At 40.3% G+C, this 26,456-nt stretch overlaps 1 protein-coding gene across 1 annotated transcript in view; it reads right to left on the minus strand.

Annotated features, from left to right (window-relative positions):
* The window catches only part of plxnb2b (plexin b2b), a 107,477-nt gene that overhangs the window by 49,165 nt on the left and 31,856 nt on the right, over positions 1 to 26,456 (minus strand). The window contains exon 3 of the mRNA XM_079450456.1: positions 11,941 to 12,099. The gene's annotated coding sequence lies outside the window, so the exon portion shown is untranslated. The remainder of the gene's footprint in view (positions 1 to 11,940; positions 12,100 to 26,456) is intronic.

Genomic DNA, 26,456 nt, shown 5'->3' on the forward strand with positions numbered 1-26,456 from the left:
GCATCACAGTACCATTAACATTTGCCTTAAAAAAAAATGTATGTTGACTGTTTCATGAGTCTATTCTAGTTTCCAAAATCAGAAAGTCAATTCATGAACTCTGTTGTGTCTCCTAAGCTATTAAAGATCTACAGTTTTCCCCTGGCACAACAAATAACACACACATACACATTTGTAACGCAGAACACACACTTCCGTAGAAAGTTTACTTTTATACCTCTCAGACACACACACATACTTTCCACACAACAGCATGAAAGGAACTCTGATAATCAGAGAGCGAGTGGCTCTTATGAGAAGCTCTTAACAGTCTGAAGATTTTCTGTTATTCATAACGTTTCCACGGACTCGCATCATTCCTGCTGAGAACATTATTATCATTTCACATCCATTAGCAGAAAATGTGGAGGTGACTCATTTACCTTCGTGTTTGAGGTGTCACTGCAGGCAAGATGCCATGTTCTCATTTGGTGTAGAGCTTCCAGAGGTCACGGGGTTGATTGAGTTTGTGCCGGCTGAAGTTCATTATGAATCTCATCGCTTCAAGTAAAAGCGAACCAAACAATCCTCACGGCGGGTAATGTACAGTAGTACATCTATATTTACAATGATGCATATGGCACAATTTTATCCAAAGTGACTTGAAGAAATACATTTTTGGGGAATCAAACCCGTGACCTTTGGACTGTTCTATGAATTGAGCAACGAGATAAAAATAACAGTAATTGTACAGCATTTACATTTGTAGCAAAACTAAATGTGTGCGCTATTTTCCCGATTCCGGTCCAAACCGGTGTGATTTCAAGTATAAAATCAAGCCACCGTAGGAAGCAAACGGTTTAAAAGTGACCGAAACTCTGTTTGAGACCCTAAACTCTCCATCTAAACTGTTAAGTCCCCATGAAATGATTCAGTGCCTATCCGTTTCTCTCCCTTTGATAAAACTGACATTTTCCACCTGACCGATTCGATCGGCGTCATGCCTAGTGTAAGACGTTCTCATCTCCAACCCCGACACAAAGGACATAAGACACAAACAGCAACCGGTGCAAAAAATCTGCATGCTAACAGAAACCATTCACACGGCTCCCTATTCAAATTCAGTTCGTTCCTCAATCACCCTGTCTAACATCTGAACCCTGTGTTTCTCGCAGAAGCGTGTGTGTGTGTGCATTCTGACAGCAAAGACGACAGTTCAACTTCAACGGGGAGTTGAACTCATCCTTTTCAGGGAAGCGAGTGCAGTCTCGGGAGGAGAGACGCATCAATTTCCTGTCAGTGTGGCCTGCGGGTCTCCGCCGTGGAGGCGTTGGGAGAGATAGCGGAAGACAGGCGAGTTATAGGAGCCCCTGAAAGCCTGCAGCGTGCAAACGAGAGATGAGAAGCCTTGCTGGAGATGTTCTGAGGGCTCTATCAGGAGTGACATCACTTCCTGTGCGTGCACGCAGCAGACGGAGGCCCTGATGCGAAACAAACGACGCAAATGTGGCAACAAGAGTCCAACAAGATGGGCTTTTTTCCCCTTTTCTTTTTTTAAACAGCCAAGCACTTATGATATGTGACATAAATGTAAAAGTTTAAGGCACTAAAGCAATAACCTAAAAATGAACTAAAACCATAACTGAAATAGAAATATACATATATTATATTTATAAAAGTAACCAAAAAAAACATAAAATTGGTCAAATAAAGGAAAATTTGATACTAAATTTTAATAACTGAAAACATTATGAAAAAATGTATAACTACAATAAAATTAAAAACATATATCATTACAAAAATAATCCAAATTAAAAATGAACGTGATTTACAGCATTACTTGTTATTATGAATTACTGTGATTTCCTATAGGCTTTTATTATATAATGAAATTATACATTACATAATACTATTTAATTTCTATTATTATGTTATGTATAATATTATTGTTACAATATTTGTTCAAATTCCTGTAAGTAAAAAATGAATATAGTATTTTTATTAAAAATTATTTAAATAGATTTTGTAATGATAATAATATTATTGTCAATTCTTTCATCCTTTTTTATTTACATATTCCAAATATACCATACAGTACTACAATAAAAATATCATCAAAAACTTTTAATTGTAATATTTCAATTGAATTTTTATACTTCATGAATTGTCATGCTGTGAAGCTTGTGAGTACTGTATAAACACAATGGTTTATGAATAAGTTCAGTGCAGTGTGCATTACATCTGATACTGTCACTGTACCCCTGTTTCATTCTTGTAGGGGAATGTCAACATCCAATCCAGCATCGTTTCACAAAGAAGCTGTTCGTCTGTCATCATACTTGATACGCCGTCTCACCCATAATGGCTTTTTCAACCTCTCGCTCTGGCTTCCGTCAAAGTCTGAATATGACAGAACCATCTCTCTAGCTGTCAATCAAATATCCATTTCCCCCGACTCAACTTCCGCCATTTCATCCCGCTGGAACCACTGTGCGAAATTGTTCTGGCAAAACAACTGTTTTTCCAGCCGGTCCGTCCCACCGCACTCGAGACGCGTGTCATATCTCACGTTTATCTCAGATCGGGCCTCCAGTCAGGCTCCGTGGTATTTGCAACAGATTGCATCGCTGTTCTTTGCAAGTGCACTCGTGGTTTCCTAGTTTGTGCATCTACATGCCCACCGACAATATAGAATGACTTCACTGTCATCAGATATGAAATCTCAAATCATATCTGACGGGAGAATAACAATACATCCTACTGGGTCTTGTTTCCAGATGGTTTCATTCAGCAGAAATGACTGGAAGGCTGAAATTAATTAAACTCGATATAAGACTGTGTTCACTACCTCTTTTACTCCACTGATATGACATGTTATTAACAGTGAAATTAAAACCGGATTGAATTAAAACATCCTTAAAACAAGATACATTTACATATTTGTTTTATCAGAAACCAAATTCAATTCTGTTCTATCCTTTAAACAAGACAATATTTGCCAATAAAAATGAATGAAAAAAGATATACGTTTCTAATATAATAATAAGAAAAATGAATACAATAATATAATATGATATACAAACGTAAATATATACAAACAAGTTTGTTTGCGTTTGTCAGATCAGTGTAAATAAGACTTATATCTTATAGCAATAGATTTTTTGTAAACAAAATATACAGGTATAAGGATGTTTTGATATTTTTATATATAAACAAAACTCAATTAAATTCTGTTAATTAAATTAAATTTTTATATATAAACAAAACTCAATTACTCAATTTTTTTTATTCACTTATTCAAGTTTGTTTGCGTTTGTCAGACCAGTGTAAATAAGCCTTATATCTTATACCTGTATATTTTGTTTACAAAGAAAATCTATCGTTTGAAGGATGCTTTGATATTTGTATATCAACAAAACTCAATGACTGATACAGAAACTTATTTGTCTGCTTGGTTTTGACAATTTGCTGTATTGTGGGTGTACTGTCCCGCACGGAGGTTGAAGGTCAAATTCACCTTCAAGAGCACCATCAAAGTACATCAGCTGTATCCACCTGCACGCTTTGCCCTGAGGATGCTGGTCTGAAACCCACGTCTTACTTTTATGCCTTCAGGTGAACTATACAGCCAGCGACGATCTCTGTTTAAGATGAAGGCATGGAGCTATTATAGCTCCTGTAATAAATGATGCACAATAAGACCAGCAGCGTGTGTTAAGAAACCAAGCGATGAATTTTGTGTTGACTTGAAAGCTTTCTCATCCATGAAGCACCGGCAGTTAACAGCACAGATCAGTTAACCGTGGTAAAACCGTGTAGTCTCAATAAAAGTTAATGTCACTCTAACAGTTTAATATTTTGCTCACAGAAAGCGGGTATCTAATGAGCCATGACCTATAGACTTTATCAAACCCAAGAACAGAACCGGCCAACGGCGTACAAACCGACAGGGGGGCTCAGAGAGAGAGAGAGAGAAAACTGGAAATGTAATTAGACCTATAAGTGTGAATATACCCAAGAAGTCCTCGTGTGTTGAAGCTTTTGTCTACATACTGGAGTCCAGCCGATGGTTCCCATGAGAAAAATAGTCGAACACCGTGTTTATACATGAGGCGGCACTGCTCGACGCAACAAAAGACAATAGTACCCATTATCGTTTTATAATTTGTCCACACCGGATACGACACGTCACTACAAACCAATCGCGCCCGGTGTAGACACAGTGGGATATACAAACAAAATAATGTGCCAAAATGCAAAACGAGTTTGTGTGTTGGTTGGGCCGATGTGTAGGGTTAGGAGCAATGTCTGTGCTGTATGTGTGCGTTTACACTGAAACTTTCTTGCAAAGACAGCACACACGCACGGACATGCACTGGAACAGACAGAAATAAATCATCACAAAAGATATCCAGCAGCAACAACATGAAGATGTTCTCTCTTTCTCTTAATCCATTTGCATGAAAGACTTTGTCTCGCGTTCTGACCGTCTAAAGGCGATAGAGGGCGAGAGTGAAAGAGAAGAAGAGAGAGAGAGAAAATGAGTGAGAGAGATTTGCACGCCTGTGTTTAAAATCTAATTTCATATACATTTCAATCGCTTATATTTCTTTACTTTATATTGTCTCCCTGAATTACCACTTTATTTTAATTCCACCGTTGCGTGTGTTGTATTTCTCTTGTTTAAGTCTAATGTTTCTGCAATACTGTAAGTACACACAATCAATTCAAATGAACTGAAAAACGAAATTGAATAAGAGAGAGAGAGTAAAAGAGCGAAAAGGTGTGTGAAGGGCGTGAAAGACAAAGTGTGATAGAGAAAAACTGAAAGAGAACGTGCAATTTTTGTCATGCAAATAAAGCACACTTACATAGAAATAAACCAAAATCAAAAGAGAGAGAGAGAGCAAAAATGAACAAAGCAAACGAGAGAATATAAAAGTGATCATGTGGACTTTCCGTGATGCTAATAAAAAAAAGAAGAAACATCAACATGATTATCAGTAGTTCTGAATATCAACACGCAAAACAATGTTTTACACTATTTAAAAACTTGTGTAAATAACTTCAGACGCCTAATATTTACTGTCTGAATAATTAAATCATCCGCACTTCTGTGTGCACTTCACTCAAAACAGCAGAGACATCTATGCAACATCTATTGTGCTGTATTCCAACACAGCCACTTACATTCATCTCTTCCAAATAAATCAAAACACGCATTTACATTTAAATCTAAAACATTTACACGCACCCAGCGTGAGAGCGCTTCTCGATGCTCCTCCAGTGAGAGAAGCGTCGCTCTCCTCAGCATCTGTGCTGGATCCCACGGCTGTGAGCGACAGATGTTGCAGTGTGCGGGTGGGAGACGCTCGACTAGTGCTTAAACACAAATCTGAGACGCACCATCCCACAGCATCCTCCAGTAGATGCCACCCGCATCTGTCCGTCAGGACGTCACGCGACGACCGTGTCTCGACCCTCCACCCCCCCAAATATACACTATTGAACTTTATATAACAGCTAACAAGCAGACAAACACACTCCTGCACAGCTGCTCTTCACCACGGGAGGGTTTGACTGGGTTTTAGTCTCATGGGAGATTCATTCAGAGAGTTGTGTCAATGGGGAAATAAATGATGGTCACATTTTCCGAGAAGAAAGAAATCACTGATGAGATTTCTTTGATATCTCAATGATTTATTTTAGACATCAATGAGATGGAGAGCAACTGGAAACTTTGTCTCATCCGTTTCAGCGATTTCTCCTGGGACAGACCCAGAAATCTCACAGTTTCACAAGAGATCTTAACAATGTCTCAAACTGAGTTTCGATTTGTCAAGTCTGCACTCAAAAGTCAATATTATTGAAGATCTCAATATGAACTGAAACATTTATTTTCAAATCTACACAATATAAATTCATTTTACACTTCCAATGTTTTCAACAATTGTCTCACTTGTTTCGGTTTATATTCCGCCTAAGCAATATGTGGAAGAACTCTAATCTCTTGATCTAGAGCAGCTTTTGAGCAACAACATTTCCCTCTGCATCTAAAGACCTTTCGCAGACCACCAAATGGCAAGAGATGTCACAATCTGGCAAAGCTCGGATCTGTTAATCGGATGTAACACATTTCTGGGAGTTGGTTTGCTGGAAAACAAAATCATGGTTACAAGTTCCAGACTGCTAAAACGAGCATCTCTGAGAATGATCGCGTCACCCGCTTTGCCAAACTTCTCGAGGTTCGTGGCATTGATTCCCTGACAGATTTTCAAAACTTTGAGACACTTAAAGTAGAAGCAAGTAAACAAGATATCCTTGAGAACACCTGTGCGTTTTGCTCCCTCAGTTAAACTAACCCAGCCTGAAATGTCAGGCAGAATATAACACACCGAGGTTGGTTATATGTCAATTTTTCTGTCTAAGTGGTCGGCTGTAAAGTTTACCAGAGTAGTTGGTGGTGGAAAGTTCAACTGGGCGCTCACGAAAACCAACACACGTCTGAAACCACTAAACCTACACAAGCCCAGCAATGTTGTGCTAGTCTTCTATCAAAACGGAGACCGCGCTCGCCAAACAAAACGAAAAACTGTACAAATGCCATATTCATGACAGATGTTATGCTTTCCGTGACAACGCTGAGGGGCCCTGTAGAAATGACAGGGATCTCACACACACAGACAGATGTTGTGTGTAAATCTGAAGTGGGTTGTCAGGCAGAAGTCTGTACCAGATGGCCGGCAGACTCTAAACACTTCACAGAGCTGAGAAACGGCAAAGAGTTTGCGAACCGCTTAGCGACGGTGCAAATCCTTGACATTTTTAAAGCGCTTTTGCCAAAGAAGAGAGAAATAAAGAGAGAAAGAGCACGAGAGAGAGTTGCAGTTTTGAGACCGTCACCACATAATTCTGTACAATACTTCTTGCCAACCGACACATGCCGCTTTTCAACCCAGATTTGGTGATAAAACCGGCATCCTCCACTGAGGCGGCTAAATTATTTTTAGTATTAGGAAGAAAAAGAGGAAAAAGAACAGAGAGTTGGGTAGTGGGCCGCAGCATTCGCTGTGGTTCCGGATTACCAGCTGCTTGTAAATCCCATCAGATTGGATTGAGAGAAAAGGAGAAAAAAAGAGAGTGAGAGATTTACTCTTTCCAGCCACGAATCTGCACGGTCCTTCGGTTTCTCACGTTTATGAAATTTTCATGTTTGTCGCTAGTGAGGTTTCAATTTGCGATGGAGAGGTCCAGACGATTCATAACTGTATTTTAACTCTACATTCATATATACAGCTACTTTATGAACTCTGTTTAAATAAGTCTATCTATAGTTCTATGAGTTAACACCAATTACCTTAAATATAATACTTTGTAAGGCAATTTCGGTGCTTTTTTCCAACTTCTGAAATTGATTATATTGTGATAAAGTGAGAGAAAATAATACCACAAAATGTCAGGATTCATTAAATCTGAAATCGTAACTTTTGCCTCTATGTTGAGAATGTGAAGCTGACGTCACGCCCTACATTGCATGTTGTGGCCGCCATCTTGGAAGGATTAGGGTTAGGGGTTATGTCCAATGCTATTATTGTTTTGATATGTACGTTACTTGTTTTGTTTGATATATGGAGAAATCGAAAGAGAAAGAACGATGGGATTTTCCTGAACGACTCTGCATTATGCTATTGCAGTTTTGAACACAGCAAGACCGACCTACCAGTTCCTTATCAAACAAGAAAAACAAAACACTGCATTGATCGTACTAGCAGCGATCCTCCCAAGATGGCGGAACATTCAACAGGGCGCTCTGTTTGAAATATAAAATTGCAAATTACGTCAAATAATTGTTTTAATAGATTTACTTGGATACATCCATTTACATCAAACTTACATTTTTCGCAGAATCGTCTCTGATCCAAACCTAAAATATTCGATCGTCTCCCACATTTGTTTTCTCGCTTTTAAATCGCTTAAAAATTCAACCGTTTGTAGGAATGTCATCCGTCCATTTTTTTATAATATAATCTAATATAATGCAATGATCTAAACCTGCCTGAGACACACACACACATTCATTCGTTCTTGACACTTTCAATAAAACTTTCCTGTTTCTAAAATGTCACCATTTCTTCCAGTTCAGTCTGGAAAGCGATATAACATGTTTCATGAGGTGTGAAGAAGGTAAAGGGCCCTGGAGGACTCTCGCTGTCTTTCTATCTTACTGTCTCTCTCTCTTTCTCTGTGTGGAACGACGGCAGGATGACTGAACCTACTGGAGCTTTACTCTTCTCAGTTACAGCAGAACATTCAGGATTTGTCAGTCCCATGAACCCTCAACTGCAACCAACAGAACCGATCACAGTCCAGGGTATATACAGGATTTATGGAGCTAAATGTAATACTTTTTCAGACCTTTATTAATACCTCACGCCACGTCAAGTTTTAACCGGTCACATTGGCGACACTTTAACTTATTTACTATATACTGATAGTAAGACAGCACAACTACACAGTCTTAGTTTGTGAACTCCTTATTAATGCAACATAATTCAGAAGGGTGAGAACGAAGTACAAGAGAATGAATTGAGTGGCTAAACCAATTCAAGTTTTATCCCTATCGAGGATAAGCAAATTGCCTTCCGACACATATAGCAGTAGCCTCACGGTTATTGCCAGAGACGGCCCTCAGTCATGGTTCCAACTTCTTATCCTTCAACCATTTGCATGAAAACTTGCATTTAGTCAACAATGTTGTTTAATAACCGGGTGTAAATGGACCCCCACTATTCGCCTACGCAATGGTTAAATTCATGCAAATTTTAGCATTGACCTTTTTGGACATATATGAAAAGATGACACACAATCGAACACCTTGGAAAATGGCTTTTGTGACTTTTTAAGGGCCTTAATTTTCTCTAAATTGATTTATCAACTTTCAATACTTTTTAAGAGCCTGCAGTGACACCGATAAATGACAACTAAACTCTCCCTCTGCGTTTCTTCTTCATCTTTCATGGAATACGGTTTAAATTTAGGCCTCTCGTATCAAAGGGATAAACTCATCGCATATCAATTAATCTGCAATACCAAAGCCTACTGCTAAGATACACTTCCCACACAAAGCTTTACATCTAGACTTTAATAATGTTGGCTGTAAAATTTTATCGGGAAAAGTATAGCAAATGGAAAAACTGTTTCTCGGAACAAGTCTGTATCTTCTGCTTGCTGATAATCATCTAAGCCTCCAGACGTTCTCCTCATCTGTTTGTTAACTTGAACACAGCACATCATCGAAAGAAAACAACATGTTCAAATATTCACATCTGTCTGTTCCTGAGGAATGACATGTCATGTTCCAGTTGGTAAGATTTAAAAAATATTTTTTTAAATCTGTAGTCTAAGAACTCCACAAGTGCCATCTACATCCGCCAACGATTGGTCTATTTCTCTCTACAAACCATACGCTGGGATTGAAGAAAGTGCTTGCATACATCAGAAAAACATACTTTAAAAACTCTCTTCCATGCACTAAAACAACACATCAAGAGAAAAAGCGCAGAAGGTTAAGAAAGTCCTCGGGATATTGAGAACGTCACGTGGAGATGCTAAAAGCATGTTGATACCAAACCTCAACGGGGCTGAACTCCGATGAGGGCAAAGAGAGGGAAAGCGAGATTACCCGAAATAAATCTGAACAGAGGTCTGGAGAAACCAGCACATGATGAATGAGATTGAGAAAGTCTGGTCTCTCGCTCTGAAAGAGATTGAATTGCCGAGGGAAGAAAAATCAATCGTTGATACCTGCAATGACCAAACATATCGATGGCTGCCGAGATTAGCTGGAGTCAAGCCTCTTTATATGCGTGTGTGTTTCTGATCTGTCGTCCAGCTAAACCACTCCAGGGCTGAACGCTTTGGGCGCACGGATAATCATTTAGCATTTTCAAACAAATGACACTAATTAAATCCTTGTTTTTCTCTTTTGTAGAACAATGCTGATTGAATTTGCTCCAAATGATGGGAACATAGTCTGGTGCGCTGGAGACCTCCTCCCGTCCTCATTTCTGCACGTCTCTAATCAAAACCACTTCATTTCGCTGACGTTTAATAAAAGGCGTTGCTTCTCCCGACCGAAACACAGATCCAGAAAAGAAGAGGCTTAACTTTGACTTGTCCCAACACATTCACAGCCATCCCATAATTCACAGACGGGACCTTTTCAATTATTTCTCCTAGACATCGATGAGATGAAATGGAGAGCAAATGGAAACTTTTGCAACAGCATCCCAGATATTTCACCAATGTCTCCGTCATTAGAGTTTCAGAAGAGATGTCAACAATGCAAACTTGACCAATCTGAGACAATCAAAAGATCTCAATATGAACTGAAACATTTCTCATCAAATTTACCAAAATCCAGATTATTTTACCTACACAATCTACATAAATATCTAAATTATATTACAGTGTTTGCCTTTTTCTCAACTTCAACTCATTTATTAAAAGTAATGACATTTTAGTTTTGTATCCAGTCCAGTCAAGTGTGTCCGGATTTGGTCTTATTTTACATTAGATATATAGTCTTTATAAATTGATAGCAAACCAAAATGACTAGAAGTGTAACGACACATCGATTACCACAAATGTTTTTTATATGAGAAATCTCCACCAGCGCTAGGATCAACCCTGTTACTTACACTATATATACTGAGAAACACTCTTTTCTTCACTTAGCGACCATCTACAAGAGCTAAAAAACACATCTCAGATAAAGTCTGATGTGTTTTGTTAAGGCTGTTCGCTCAAGGCTGTCCTCTACCTGAGAAACAGGTGCTCTCCTGCAACATGCTGTCTCATGCAAAAAACCTGCGTGCTTTTCCTTTCAAACCCAGCGACATGAATCAGCCCTGATCTCCACAAATAAAAAACCAAAACCCGGCACAAGCAAGCTTATAAGATATTAAAAACAAATGATATGAGCGAGTCACGTGCAGATTTCTCATTTCCTCGGAGACCCGCCTTACACCGGGAGAGCTTCCTGTGACCTCCGCTAAAACTGGCGAGTGGCACTCGCTATCAATAAACAAAATCCCCACGTGGTCCCTGCGGACATCTGTTTGGACAGGTGCGCCAGCCCAACCTGATTAAACCGGGCCGAGGATGCCGCGCGGCGACGGGCATCCAATGCTGAGGAAAATGAATTCATGCGCATGGAATGGATGGTGATGCGCAGTTTGGAAGAAAGCCATAAGACACGAGAGACTGTGCGTTTAAGGGATTCGATCGTGGGGGATGGTCTTTGTAATGCACAAATCCATGCTTAACTGTATTAAGATTAACGTGGAAAAGGGTTTAATTCAGTTGAATACAATACATGATACTAAATGAACAGATTTATTACCAAAGTATTAAAAATTTTCAATAATATACGTGTTAACTTTTTATACATACTATACGTATACTGTTAAAATCAAATAGGTCTGTCACAAAATGTTTTTACTTTATTTTAACATAATATTAAAATTACGAAAGCAATAAGGAAAGTGAATCCCTTAGACAAAACATCGTAAGGCAGTAAAAGTAGGAAATGAGAAAAACATGCTCAACAAATAATATTAAAAACAGTATAATCCAGCCTGATTTTACAGGAATTCGTAACTACTTTACGAATAAGCTAATTCGTATGGATTCATACAATGTAAATAATACAAAACCAACGATTATCAGAGAAACTGAAGCCCCTAAACCCAACCACCACTGGCGCGAAAACAATTCAAACTCAGTCGTACGAATTCATACGAAATAGCCACCTAATAAAATACGAATTGTGACATGGTCACTCCCCCAGTAATTCATCGTCTCACAGCATTTAAAGCATGGGTGGCCACGGCAACTTAATAAAATACAGCCTATATTCAATTTCACTAAAAATAATAATAATATAGTTCATCAACTTACCTGTCGGCTGTGTACTGTGCCTTAATGGCTTGTAGCAACTTGACACATCAATACACACAATGGGACAGAAGGAGTGGCCTGACAGCTAGATCACGATGGATGGGGACGCTGGCTTCGTCCAAGACGAAATGGTCCTATTCTCCGTTCTTTTTACTATTCCTGTCAAATAAAAGAGTCAAATTAAACATACGTAAGAACCAGTAAGATGCAGATGGACAAATTTACATAGAGCACATCACTGCACCTTAAATTGAGAACTTTGAAATAGACTTGAAATTGCAGTCACTAAACATTTATAGACTTCTTGCTTCAGTGTATGAACCACCAGAATAAACTGGTCATGCTCAACAGTCTGGTTTCCGTTCCTCCTGTTATCTGACTTTCGCAATCCTCACAGAAGGAACGGGAAGTTTGATCGCATTCGATCTGGCGACAGATACCGACAGCGGGTAAAGCGCTCCCATGGCAACAACATGAGATTGGTTTGCTTAGCCCCGGACCGGTCTGCACGCGTCCTAACGTAAAGGGACAACTCGCAGGAATTAATTTAGGTGTCAGATGAGGCTAAGTCAAGAAAATTTCATTTGAAGGAAATGAGAGCCACTTTCCCCTTTTCTCTCCACACACGTATCCAGATCCGCAGGGCTTTGTGGACGCCACTGACAGGCTGTCTGAAGCTGTGCCAGACGGCAAAGCGCAGATATTTCTCACCCGAGAGTAAGCGGTTTCATAACGGAGATGGAGAGAAAGAAAGAGAGAGATTGACAGATGACAGAGCAGAAAGAGAAAGCAAGACTGGTGCCTGAGAAAAGACGACGAGCTGGACGGATGGAGCTTCTGTGTAGATGTTTCATGGGGAATCTGCTGTCGGCTTTAAGTTCTGCCATGAAGATTCATGTCAGAATCGAAATCAAAATCTGTCAAACTTCAAAACATGGAGTTTTCCTGTGACAAAACACCAGCTGCCACATGAAAACACTCTTGTGATGTTCAAAAACATGCAACTTATTTTAAGTTGTTACCTCAAAAACAAACTGCAACCTTTGCGTTTAAAATAAACCACTGGCGGGACTTAAAAAAACACTTTGTTTACTAACATTAGGTTCAGATGACCACACTTAAAAATAGTATGCAACATTGGAATGCGTTTTTCCCAAACCTATCCTTGATAGCACACAGTCTATTTGACGTCTGCATTTACATCTGCGATGCATAGTTTGCTCATCTGCAATGTCTCGGAGACGTAAGCTTTCATATGTCATATTGACACGTCTGTAAGATGTTTATCATTTAGAATTGATGTAAAACTGCTCTAGGATGTTTAGCAGATGTTTTAACACAGAAGATGTTTTCCAGGTCTCCAGGGCTGCGTTTCCCTGCTCCAGGGCTGCTTTTTTAGTTATAGCCTATTATCCCAAGGCACATCAGCTGGCAAACCCTTTTACAGGAAAGGCTTTCAAATCTATAATATTGTTATTGGGAGTTCGGTCAAACTATGGCAGCGAGACAGCGACGTCGCCGTCTGCGGAGCCAGTTAGTGTATGTGCATTTCATATGAGGACATTTTAGTCCCCTGGCTACCATGTCAGAAGAGACGATTCTACAAACATTTCGCCTGCCACGGGCGTAAATACTGCAGCACTTTGTCAAGACAAACTGGACGGCACAACCCCCTCAGCCCCAAAACTCATCTGCTGGTGGCTCTCTCCTTGCTGTCTTTTTTCCCCGCCATAGTGGTTGTCGGTATGTCTCGCATGTTTGCGCTTTTATTGGGTAAGACACACAAATAAGTGATTTATGCCAATAATGTGATACGGCTGGTGGGTAATCAAAACAGATTGTGGAGAACATTAACACGCTATGGCAAATTATGAGATTATAAATGACACTTTCAAAAGCAAGCGAAGCCAACAGCCAGTTAATGTAGCTGGTTAACGCAGAAAACGTATGACCGCGAGGGTGCATAAAGGGATACATAAACACATATTTCTTTGTTTATTTATACTATTTCCGTGTACCTTTAGAGTCTTCGTAGCGCACTAAGAGACAACTATATCGGGAAACGCAGCCCTGATCTTTAACAGACCTCTTAGAAACGTACGTGCGTTAGCTGGAATATGTGAACTGGGATTCAGCCATTTTCATACCAAACACCGAAATGTGACATTACGTGGGATTCAGGAAGGTTTGTGATTAAATCATATTTGCACTAAGAGAGAACATAACGCTAACACTTCTTCGTGTGTTAAATATCTAAAATTAGCATTCTCCAACACCTGGAAGTGTAATGTAAACTGAGAAAATACAAATAGAAAAACGTCTAACCAGCCTCATGCATTATTTTGTCATACAAACGACTTCGATTGCACATCGGTCGTTTGAATAAACAGTTGTACATAACAATAGTGCATCGTTTTAAAACAATATTACAACACATCATCAATGCCTCACAATGCATTACACATACTTGATAATAAGTGTCAACAAAAAGGCCTCCTTCAGTTCAATGACCTGTAAATAATGTCCAACACAATCTATCAAATCAAGTCTAAACATGCCACATGCCATATTTAAGGAATAAATGTTTAGCCGTATGTCAGGATGGATATCTAGCAGATGGTACACGTTCAAGCAAATATACAGAATGATCAGATAAGTTTGTGTATGTGTGTGTGAGACAAAGAAACAAATCCCAAGTGCACTTAGAAATGCGTTCCTGTTGCATTCCAGCACGTCCAGTGAGATCGGATCTCTCCCATCCGAGACCCCCCGCGGCCTCTAAACTTCTGATCGTTTCAACGCAAAAGGAATCAAATACGAGTGACGCGTGGCATCTCTCCTAGCGTTATTGACCGCGAAGGGGGAATTCTTGCATGCGCAGAAGCAGGCAGCGGGGTGGAAGCAGTCAAAACACTACAGCGGCAGCTACTCCCTGCCAACTAAAGTCTGGCTAAAACTGGAAACACTCTCGCTACGAGACTTCATCAGCTGATGTGGGTCTCGCACAGAACAAGAGTTCAACTAGAGTGCAAGAAAGAAAGAGACTAATAAGCAATGGTGTTTGCCAACTAAGCATCACTTCAACTTTACGCTACAGATGTGAATGATACTTCAAATCACGTGAGGTTTTTAAAAAGTGCTTTTACATTTATACTTAGAAAAATACGTATTTTTTAAAGTTCATTTTATTAAAGGAGTAGTTCACTTTCAAAATGAAAATTCTGTCATTATTTACTCGTCCTCTTGTCATTTCAAACCTGAATTTCGTCCTTCCTCCCCCCATTTATTTGCATTGGTTTTGTGTCAATACGACAGAAGTGAATTGTCGGGTTGTGCCGTTCTGTTATTTTTCAAAACATCTTTTTGTGTTCTGCAGAGGAAGGTCATACAAGTTTGAACTGGCAAGAGATGAATAAATGATGACAGAATTTTTATATTGAAGGTGAACTATCACTTTAAGTATACATAAAGTAAAATAAAAGTATTATTTTAAGCATACTTTATGAAGTAAGTATACTTACATTAATGCACTAGTAGTGTACTCTTATGTATATAGTATTATTTCAATGCTAGTTTAGACTAAATTTGTAAAATTTTTGGTTAATAAATGTATACTTTTAAATATACTTCAGTTTGGTTTAAAACAATACGTCCACCGTACAAGTGAACTTATAAGACTAATGGTATAATGTTACTTCAAAACTTCATTAAAGTACACTTTAAAGTATTCCTTCAGTAAACTACTCTTTCGAATGCAAGTATTCTTTAAACAAACCTAACATCATACTTAAAATTATTCAAAGTATACTTTGCTTTTCATATAAATTATAAGTAATAAAATGAAAGATTGATTACAAGTATAGGCCAAACATACTTTCGAATACTACACTTCTCTGTCAGTACAAGTAGTATATTTGTAAAGTAGTATATGAATATAAGTATACTTACTTCTAAGTACATAAAACATAGACTGCTAAAAGTTAATTATTTATTTTTCCTGGCAGTCCATAAAACAAGCAAAACATCCTTCAGACCTGAACCATAGACCAGAATAACTGAGATTTACAGCATCAAAGAACAACTGAAAGCATCCTAGCATCTTACATAGCAACGCCATCTGAGGACACCTTAGCAGCCACCTAGCAACACCTTGGCAACCAATTGGAGCATCAAATTGTGATATATTCAAAACATTGTGTTCAGAAAACCCTAGTCATACAATACCATGTTAACATACAAACCGCTACATCACACTTGCCGTTTCACTGAAGGAAAATACAAGCAAAATCTACCAAACTGAATGAAACTTTGATTAAATATCACGATAACGCTCGTTTCTTTAGTGAATTGATTTTGATCCATGTTTAATACTCGGGACGGACCGCAAGCTCGACTGTCTGTTCTGCTGCTCACAACCTTGCTGACAATCCCTGGAGATGAGTGACAGACGCCAGCGGTCTGCCGACACCCCAGCGTCACTTTCGCGGCACAAACAAACCATAGAGGGCAGAGCCAGAGAGACGCAGCAGATGCCCACTTCATGAACATCCACGGTGCTGAGCGCAAATGGATAAATAAACAAATTGAAGGAACGGGCTGCAGGAACGGGCAGAGAGAGTTCTACGCTTGGCAGCAATCCACAGATGAGACAGCTGGCACCGATACCCTCCACAACCCTGGCATATAACGCCCCCTTCTCAAGAGACCATGGACGAGAGAGAGAGAGAGAGAGAGAGAGAGAGAGAGAGAGAGAGAGAGAGAGAGAGAGAGAGAGAGAGAGAGAGAGAGAGAGAGAGAGAGAGAGAGAGAGAGAGAGAGAGAGAGAGAAGAGAGAGAGAGAGAGAGAGAGAGAGAGAGAGAGAGGAGAGATGAGAGAGAAGAGAGAGAGAGAGAGAGAGAGAGAGAGAGAGAGAGAGAGAGCTCTACATCTCAAAGTCTAATTAACACTCCAGTGCACACACAACAGAATAAGTGTGACTGTGGCGGCGCATGTGTGTAGGATGTGCAGCTCGGTCAGGAGTGTGTGTCGAGAAAGAGAGAGAGTTGTGGATGAGTACGGCCTCGTCTGGAGGTGAGACAGTCTGGCGAGTGATAAAGATGGATGAGAGGACGGGCAGAACCGCCCCCGCGAGCCAAGAAAACTAACAGCCGGCCAATCGGGTCGCAGCCACGCACAGCCATTTCCATTTCTTGCACGCGCTTGTTCGCTGTTGCGTTTTCTGTTGACTGATATCAAATATATTCCTTCGCGTTTCATTTCTTCGCTGCCGTGGTAATTAATGAACTGCACATCGTGCTAATTGCTTTTGTCGCTTGCCGAGACTAATAAGGATCGTAGCTTCGGCAAATTTAGTGTGAATTATGTGCTAGCTAGAGCTTGAGCAAGCGACACGAAACTACATAAAAAAACTAACAAACATTTTACAACGAAGAACGTTCGTAACCAAAAACCACAGAGACATTTCTCTATATATCTTCTTTTGTGATCCACAGAAGAAAGAGTCATGCACAGGAAACCACATCAACGCAAATAAATTATATATTATACATTTTTGGATGAATATCCCTTTAAGAAAAAAACTGGTTGGCACATCATAAAACTAGCTCTTATAACTCGTCTGGCAAGCATGTTCAACGATAAAGCAGATCTTGTCCTGACCGACATGTGTTCTAATGGACATTATGATGAGATCCATGAAGCGTTCATATATCCCATGATGCCCTGCACCGTATTTTCTGTCATTTGTTTCGTAGGTTGCTCGTTCGCAGAGGGTTTCCGCCGCCTTTATCATTTAAACGCGGACCTGGAGACGTGCGACATCGCCATTAGATACGAGCCAATTAATTTCATCTCTTCTCCAACGTTCAGATATGAAAGAGCTTCCGTAAGGCGAAGGGAGAGCAGATTATACATCTCGCCACTTTCCAGCGTCTGCCCCCAAAAAATGCAATTACACGGCTGTGAGCGTGCGAGGAAGGGGAGATAGATGGAAAGAGAGAGAGAGAGAGCGAGCGAGAGAGAGACAGAGGATGAGGGGGCAATCCGACGGCGGCCCGGTTTCTGCCTCCGTTAATGGCTAAGTTGTTCTGTCATCTGTGAGAGTCCAGCCCGGCTCGAAGGGAACTTCAAAGCTACGGACAACAGTCTCTCCATTTCGCCAGCTGATTGCTGAACAACATCCGAACACACACACACACACACACAGATGCCCTGTAACGCAACCTACATTTCCAAAGGGCACATAAACATCTTTTTTTAACTTCAAGCGAAAGTTTCTCTCATGTCATATCAAACCTGTATAACTTTTATTCCTCTGCAGAGCACGAAGATATATATTTGAAGAACATTGGTTACCAAATGACATGGACCGCCATCGACTTCCAATGCATGAACACAAAACCACTCAGCCATTTCTTTACATATCTCAAAAACCACAGCTACATGAAAAACAAATTTCTGCAAAAAAAATGAAAATCTAATGAGGATGCATGACTATTAGCCAGTTCTAATTGGTTTCACAACCTAATCTGATAGCTGAGCGCATAAGCCGACCAACCACTGGTCCTCCTGCCATTTTAAGAGGATTACTAAAGAAAAACTTTAAAAAAGAGAGTTAAAACAGTGCGGATGAGAGTCATTATGAGGACACGTGTTGGAATTAGGGAGTCACTTTTAGCCGCTCGTTGACAGAAACATCACGCCATTCGTCTTTACACTGGGATGATCCATTTTCGTATCTGTTGGAGAGTCGGTAAAACACACTGCCCAGCAGTTAGACAGAGATATTCCTCTCCTACTGTGTCATGCTAAAGACACTTTCATCCTCACTGTGATTTGCAAAGCGACAAAATCAGAAAACTGAGAGCTTGCAGACCTATAATATTTATGGACGTGGGCACTATGCTTAAACTGGCTGGCGGATAACTAACGTTTTGAGTCCGCTTTCTGAATCCTCAAAGAGAGCTTCACCTTCGATTCCCCGCTCACAAAGAAAGCCGGTCAGACTGCAGTCGCACACCAACAAAAGGCTGAATTCAACACACAGATGCAGAAGTTCACCTTCACAGCCGTGACACCCGAGGAGACGAAATACTTCAATCAACAGCTCTTCCAGTGACCTCCGCTAGCTGCGCTATTATTTCACACTGCCATATCCATTTCAGACAGGACGCGGTGAGGGACACAGGCCGACAGAGAGAGAGTATATCCTGATACGATGTTTATAGAGGCCTCAAACACACGGAAGGTGTTTTATGGATGAGTTCTGGAGTGAAAAGGCCTTCGCTGATTGCTTTCCACGGTGTGGCCCTCCGGTGGTGTCATCCTTTTCCACCCCGTTACTGCATCGTTTAACTGTTTTCTTGAAGTCAGTCTTTATTTATACTTACGGTGTCCAATTCGACTTGAAGAAAACGAACAAAAAACTAAATTATTTTAACCCTGTTACCGCATCCAGTACTGACATTCTAACGCAAACCTGCCACAAAACATTCTTTGGCATTTTCCTTACCAAGTGACTTTCAGTGCCATTTAAAATAAACTTAACTACAAAAGCAATTATCTGTTCAGTGAAAAACACAACAACAACAACAGAGACTGTCTTTTAGTAGCCATTTATATCCTTAAATTGTTTTAATACTATAATCAAATGAACAAAGAGGATCTCATAAATAAATACCAGCTATGTATCTATGGTGGGTCCATAAGGTCTTTTCAACCCTGTTACTGCATTCATTTAATACCATTTAAACTCAGAAGTTGTCCGTCAACGCAACTCAAAATAACCTCCATCATCTGTTCAGTGAAAAATCTAAGTATATCTTCTAGTTTCCATCTCCTTAAAACCTTTTTAATAGAATCAAATTTATAAAATAAAATCAGATGAATACCAGTTATGTTTTCACTGTGGTACTCTTCTAGTGGATCCATCCACCCTGTTGCTGCATCTGTTTACTCCCGAATTCGAATGGAAACCTGCCACAAAAGAGACCGTTTTCTTCACAAAATCACTTTTAACGTATTACGACTCCTATCAGCGCCAATCAACGAAAACTCATCTTAAAAGGCCATCATCTGTTCGGGAAAACAAACTGAGGCCGTCTGCTGTTTTTTTTATTATAATCCAATGAATACAATCGCTTCTCATAAATACCCCACTTAAAAAGTCATTTTCTCCGCCTGCGACGTGTTTCCCTGTCTGTCGCGGTGAGGCGTGAACGAGCAACATGTTTAATTCAAATGCAAAGCAATTTGCAGGCAGATCATTCCCCCAAACACACATACGTCCTGAAGTCTTCTGCCCCTGACACACACTACAGAAGCATCCAGTAGGGATGAGCGCGCGACCACACACACACACACACCCACACACACACACACACACCCACACACACGCCTGAGAGTTCTGAAGCAACGATTTATATACGCGCACAAACCCAGAATAAATTCTTGACACACACCTCCCACTTAAAACCCGGAGTTTCATATACACTCGCACGAGAGATATTTCTTCATATTTATCTGGGTAAATCGTGTAGCATTTATTACCGCTACGCTCGCCAGCACTCTATTACGGCGAGGTCCAGATGCGCCTCTTGCGGGAGATCAGTCTACCGATAGAGAAAGTTATTACCAAGATTTCAGGCGTGGAGGCGGCAAACCCCCAGCGTGGACTGTGACGCCGGGCAGGAGCGCCGAGGGATTAGAGAGCTGCTTACACACAAGGTCGACAATCCGGGCAGGTAACAAATAAGAGGAACTCACCGGGAGAGGATGGAATTTGTCCTGGATGAAACCATTATTCTCAGTTAGCCGTTGGCATTCGAGAGACACAACAGCGGGCTAATGGTTTTGAAGTATACAACCGCCGTCCTTGCTTTAAAAAGGTCAGCGTTTGACCCCTACACGGTGTATATTAAGAAACGGGAGGGACAGTGCGCTTCGCTTGCCAATGAGATAAAATAACCTGGACTGCATTCAAGATTACAGTCGATACACACTTTGAAGGAGAGCTGTTGTTGAATTCATGGGTGGGCTGGATAGGCATACATTCAGTGCCCCCCTCTCATTGCACGGCCCGGGACAACAGCCCTGCAATATAGTATACAAGATTAGGATTAGTACATTTTCATTGTAAATTAATAATATGATCAATGTCCAGATGGTATGCTATCTGAAGCGGATTCTCAAAGTGTCCATTTGGGCATTCTTTATGTCCTGATTTTACCCACAATTCTTTGCGCTTCAAAAAGTCCCCTTTGACTTTTTTTATTGGAAATGTGAGGTTTAAATGCAGGAATAAGCAACAGCTCGGCTTTAAAGTATGTATAATTAAAACGTAAGTATTCAACAGTGTTTAAACTTGTAAAATGAATCTTAAGGTAGTGAATTGAGCTACATACTATAATATTTAACACAAAAACAAATGACAAACAAAATGCAATGATGCATTGCAACATACATACTTTTACAACGTTCCCTAAAATCACACAAAGAGATATGCACTTCCCTTTGTCTCTCTCTCTCTCTCTCTCTCTCTCTCTCTCTCTCTCCACAGGGCGAAACATCATCCCGTCAGGCTGATCAGGTAAAAGAGGTCACGCCCTCCGCGTAATCCTCAACGCGAGCACTGTTTCGCTCTGATAGGAGAACAGATGAGTAGGTGTTCACAACGTGTGTGTGTGCGCGCCAGGGGAATAAAATCTTCCTCGCAGGCAAAAACGGACAGGTAGGCAGATAGGACAGCAGCGTAACCCTGGAGGTATCCATGAATGAAATGACAGGATTACAGAAGCGTTCGAAATCCCACCGAGATCCCAGATAACGGCATTTACCTCGGAGCAACGGCGAGGGAGGAGTCAAGCGGTTCGGTTAATGAAAATACAGGGGGGGCTTCCATCTGGTCCCCGAGCAGAAAATGCAAAAATTAAAAGGTGAACCCAACAGCTCAAACGGGAAAAAACTCATCTCGGGGGAGTTAGAAATGCGGGGGTCTAGTGAGAAACTGACAAGAGCTTCATGATAGCTTTTAGCAAAAAATCTGGTGTCAACACGCCCACTTGGTGACAGATATTTGTGTCTTGATCTGGACTGAGAGAGAGAAACACAACAGCGGACCATAATTACTGAAAACTGCCGGTTATCTAAACCCTTCATTAAATGCTATATTCAAGCACAGAAATCAAAAACATGTGATGGAGAAGATGAAAGATGAAAATCGATGCACATTATCTGCATATGTAGGTGTTTTACACTGAAACAATTTACTTTCTTTTTTACCAAGGTCTTTTAGGCATGATACTATGATATTATATTTCCACGGTAATGGCCATGTATTGTGGTAATAGCGTAGTATTATTTGAAGTACCTTGGTGTAAATTCTAAATCGCTATGGTAAGTATTTTCTGTGTCACAGTACATAAAAGTATTATGGTATTACCACTTTTGTAGTAAAACTTGTAACCATGATAATTTACCAAAGTCTCACTACAGTAAGCATAGTTTCACCATGGTATATGCAGTAAAACCGGTCATATAGTAAAAGTGCAATCATGGTAACTTTTTATAATCAAACCGTGGTACCTTTTTCCTAAAGGAAGGCCAAAAATGTCCCTCAACTTCCTGTCGAGTCTGCTAGCTTCTGATTGGCACCCTTCCAGGAAGTGATGACTTCATCTTTTGCCATCTAACTGTCGATCATTTTGGTACCGTGTGTCTGTGTTTGAACGACATCCACTTTGTGTTTGAAGGGCAAACCGTAGTGCAGGAAGCAATTCAGGAAGTGACAGTTTAACAATTTCCTCCCCTTACTGGAATGTTTACTCATGCCAGTCACTCCACCACTGTATTTAAATTCTCGCCAGGCTTTTTCCCCCCACAGTCTGAACGTTCTCTTGCCAAAGAGGCAATTTCTGTACAATAAACCTCAATGACTCGAATCATTCAGGCATAGAAGTAATAACGGTTTCTCATATCACCGCGTGCACCGGCCGGAGAAATGTAGTCATGTAGCCGTCCAGACGGTGTCTGCTGTGAACAAACTTGTCATTCGGCAACGACCAGAACCCAAAGTGAAAACAGACCACGGCCATGATAACGAGGGGAGTTTAACTCAATTCAGATGTGGATGATTCCCAACACAAACACCAGCGAGACAGAATTTAAGCATAATGATCTTGTATTGTGCGCAGGCCGACGAACTTAAAACATGCGAAGAAAAACGAACAATTCTGTCTCGAATTCAAGAGCACATTTGTTTGACTTTGACGTGAGGGTTGTGTTCTGCGCTCTGGGCCGTCTACAGATGATTTTGGACGGCTCAGCAATGTCCTTTTTGTTTCAGCGCATAAAAACACAAAGCTTTCCATTTTCATGTCCCTGAATATTGCTGATCCGAGAGGAAGTCGTTTAGGGCTACAGGATCTGGATTATGTAAAGGATCTGAAGCGGTGCACAATCCTCTCAGTTTCCACTGCCAGCCTCTCACTTCACAAGCCCCCTAAAAAAAACACGGACGAGTCCTTTCCGAGCCTTGCCGTGAAAACTTTTACACAGTTTCAAAAACCTCAAGCCTTGTCTCGAGATCACTTTTAGTTGGGAGGTCTGAATGACCGATGACAGAAAGTGACACGCTTTGTACCGCGGCCGTATTCTTAAAGGTATAGTTTAAAACTATGTCATAATTTACTCAGCCTCTCGTCCTGTTGTATGACTTTCTTCTGCAGAACAAAAATTACGATTTTGAAAACCGTCGGTCTGCATTGACTTGCATTGGTTTTGTAGCCATACAATTGAAGTCAACGGAGACCAACATTTTGTTACCCACATTCGTCAAAATATCTCCTTTTGCGAAAGAAAGTCATAGAGGTTTAAAATGAAAAGAGGGTGAGTAAATGATGACAGCTTTTATTATTTTTGGGTGAACTACCCCTTAAATGTCTTAAAGTAAAGTTTTGTGAGTTACTATTGGTACAACTGCTCAGATTTATATATAATATTAATGTGTTTCTTAAAAGTTATTTTACAAAGACACACCTGGATCTGTCACGTCTGATCCTGGCAAAATGAGCGAAAAAACGTGTAAACTAGGTGAATAAAAAAATTATTAAAAGAACCCAAGAGGGCTCCTCTTAACAAATGAACTAACACGAAGATCTGACTATAAATAAAAAGTACACCTTTTTTTTATCAACAAAGAAAACTCTTGATAAAAACAACATTGTTTGTCAAAGTACTGCAACCAAAGAACCCTCTTTCAATAGTTTACTTGCAAAATCTCTCGACTGTCTGTCTGATAAATGGAATTCTGCTGCATATCAAATCTCTCTAACTTAATTTTTCATATACTTTCAGCAAAACTGTCTTGTTAAAAGCTAAAAGGTCAGGTCTGGATATGAGCCCAACCATCTGCTGGGAATCTCAAAGCACACAGCCAGAACTTTGACAGTCACGTATCTTCAAACACGACAGTTTGACTGTTCCTCAAGCTCACTAGGCACTACACGCTTTAAGCGCTTCACTCAAATACGACAAAAAACCTCTCCTTCCGGCTAACAGCAAGGTGCTTAGTACACGAGGCAGCTTGGAGGGGCGGAGCTAGCAGCCTGCCGGCCGGATCCGGTCTTGCCGCGTTCTGGCACAGACGATGCACGGCTCAGCCTGCCATGACAGCTTGGATGTTCGCAGGGGGTGATGGGATATTGGAGGGCCTGGACTTTGTGTCGGCGGAAATGGATGTTTTCATGGCTTCTATCCTGTTGAGCGCACAGTTGTAGACGGAAAACTGTGACCACAGTCGCACGTTGCCCTCAGACAGCAGATCTGGGCTGTATTGAATATTCTGTACATTTAATTCCAAGCTAACAAATAAATAGAGAACAGAAACTGAGCAAGTACATAAGCAGACATTTTTCATCAATGTTTTTACAAGGACTTTTACATTTACATTTATGAATTTGGCAGACGCTTTTATCCAAAGCGACTTGTTTCTAATTATGTGCAATGCCCTTGGATCAAACCCTTGACCTTACCACTGAGCTACAGGAAAGCATACTCACAAGAGAAGGCTTAAAATAACCATTCTAATTTGAAAATGTCAATTTGCCATCATTTGACTTCCACCCACCAAATGTGGAAAAACAACATTTTATTTTTCAAAGAGCGGTGGCGACAAATAGGCGAAAGTTAAAAATTGTCACCATTGCAGTTCTCGCAAGGTTGATCTGAGAATGTATACAAAAATAATTCAATTTAATTCTTTATCTTTAAGGAAAACGTTCAGTTAGTATGATATTTTGACATAAAATATGCTTGGCAAGGTAACCGAGGGATAAAATAACTATCACAAGATCAATCAAAAGTTCGTAACCTAAATCATACTGCAATGGAAAGTTTTTAAGCAAGGATCGAAAATTTCCATTACAATACCACCATAGAAATGATATGAATCGTGTTCAAAATGTTTCGTGACATACAATGACATATTTCATACTTATCTTAAATAACGCATATTACTTGCATAGCGATACATCTTTACTCAAGAAACTTTTAACCGGAAGGCCATTAACTTCAAAGCTTGCCTCCAGAACACATCTACAGTATGAACCATTTGACCCAAACACGTTTTTCGCGCCGGGGAATGATTCATTTTAAAATGATTTGCTTCCCTTTCTTCCACTCCAACGAAATGATAAAAATTGCTCTATTAGTCCCTGAATAAATGGGGTAGGGTAATACCGCTCGGTTTCGCCAGAGGCGAGACTTCATTTACCAATTAGGTGAAACAGCGGGGTGTGGGGGCCCACCGGAGGGTTTACCTGTCATGCATGCTAAGGGTGAAGAGAACAGAAAAAAACTTTACTCCTGCCGGTTTGAGAATCAGAGACCCCCGCGACAGCCCACGGGAGACAAGACTGACAGCTCAGGAAACCCGTGACAGCCTCGCTCTGTAAGCTAAAATGACGGAGTTATCCGGAGCGAAAAACACTGAGGGCTAAACGCCAAAAGCTTTTAAATCTACGATGCAGATTTCACATGGATTTTGCTGCTGGTGAAATGAAACGCTTCAGTTCTGACAGGACTGAAGATGAGGTACACAGACGCACACGTGCGAGCTCACGGCATCATCCTCTTATCCGGACTTAGAGAAGGATGAAAATGTTTTCTCTTCACAAGAAAATCTTCTGTAAGCCTGATGTGGGCTGATGAATCTGAGCCACATAAACAGACGCTGTGTGCCGACCAGGTGCCACACGAATAAATCTGCGTGTCCACACTAAAGGTAAACACAAAAAGTATACACAAAAAACTAAAGTAAATTATATATGAAGTTTAACAAACAGTACAGTATGTGGACCAGAATTTTGGACCAATGAGACTTTGTACGATCTGATTCGAACGTTTTAGTAAAGCCAGTGATTGTTAGAAATTCGTTTTTGTTCTAACTATATAGTTATGAATTCTCAATAGATCTGGCTGAGATAACTTGGTCTAATGCTTCAAACATAAAAACAACATA

Source organism: Barbatula barbatula (assembly GCF_947034865.1).
Source record: "Barbatula barbatula genome assembly, chromosome: 25".
Classification (NCBI taxonomy): domain Eukaryota; kingdom Metazoa; phylum Chordata; class Actinopteri; order Cypriniformes; family Nemacheilidae; genus Barbatula; species Barbatula barbatula.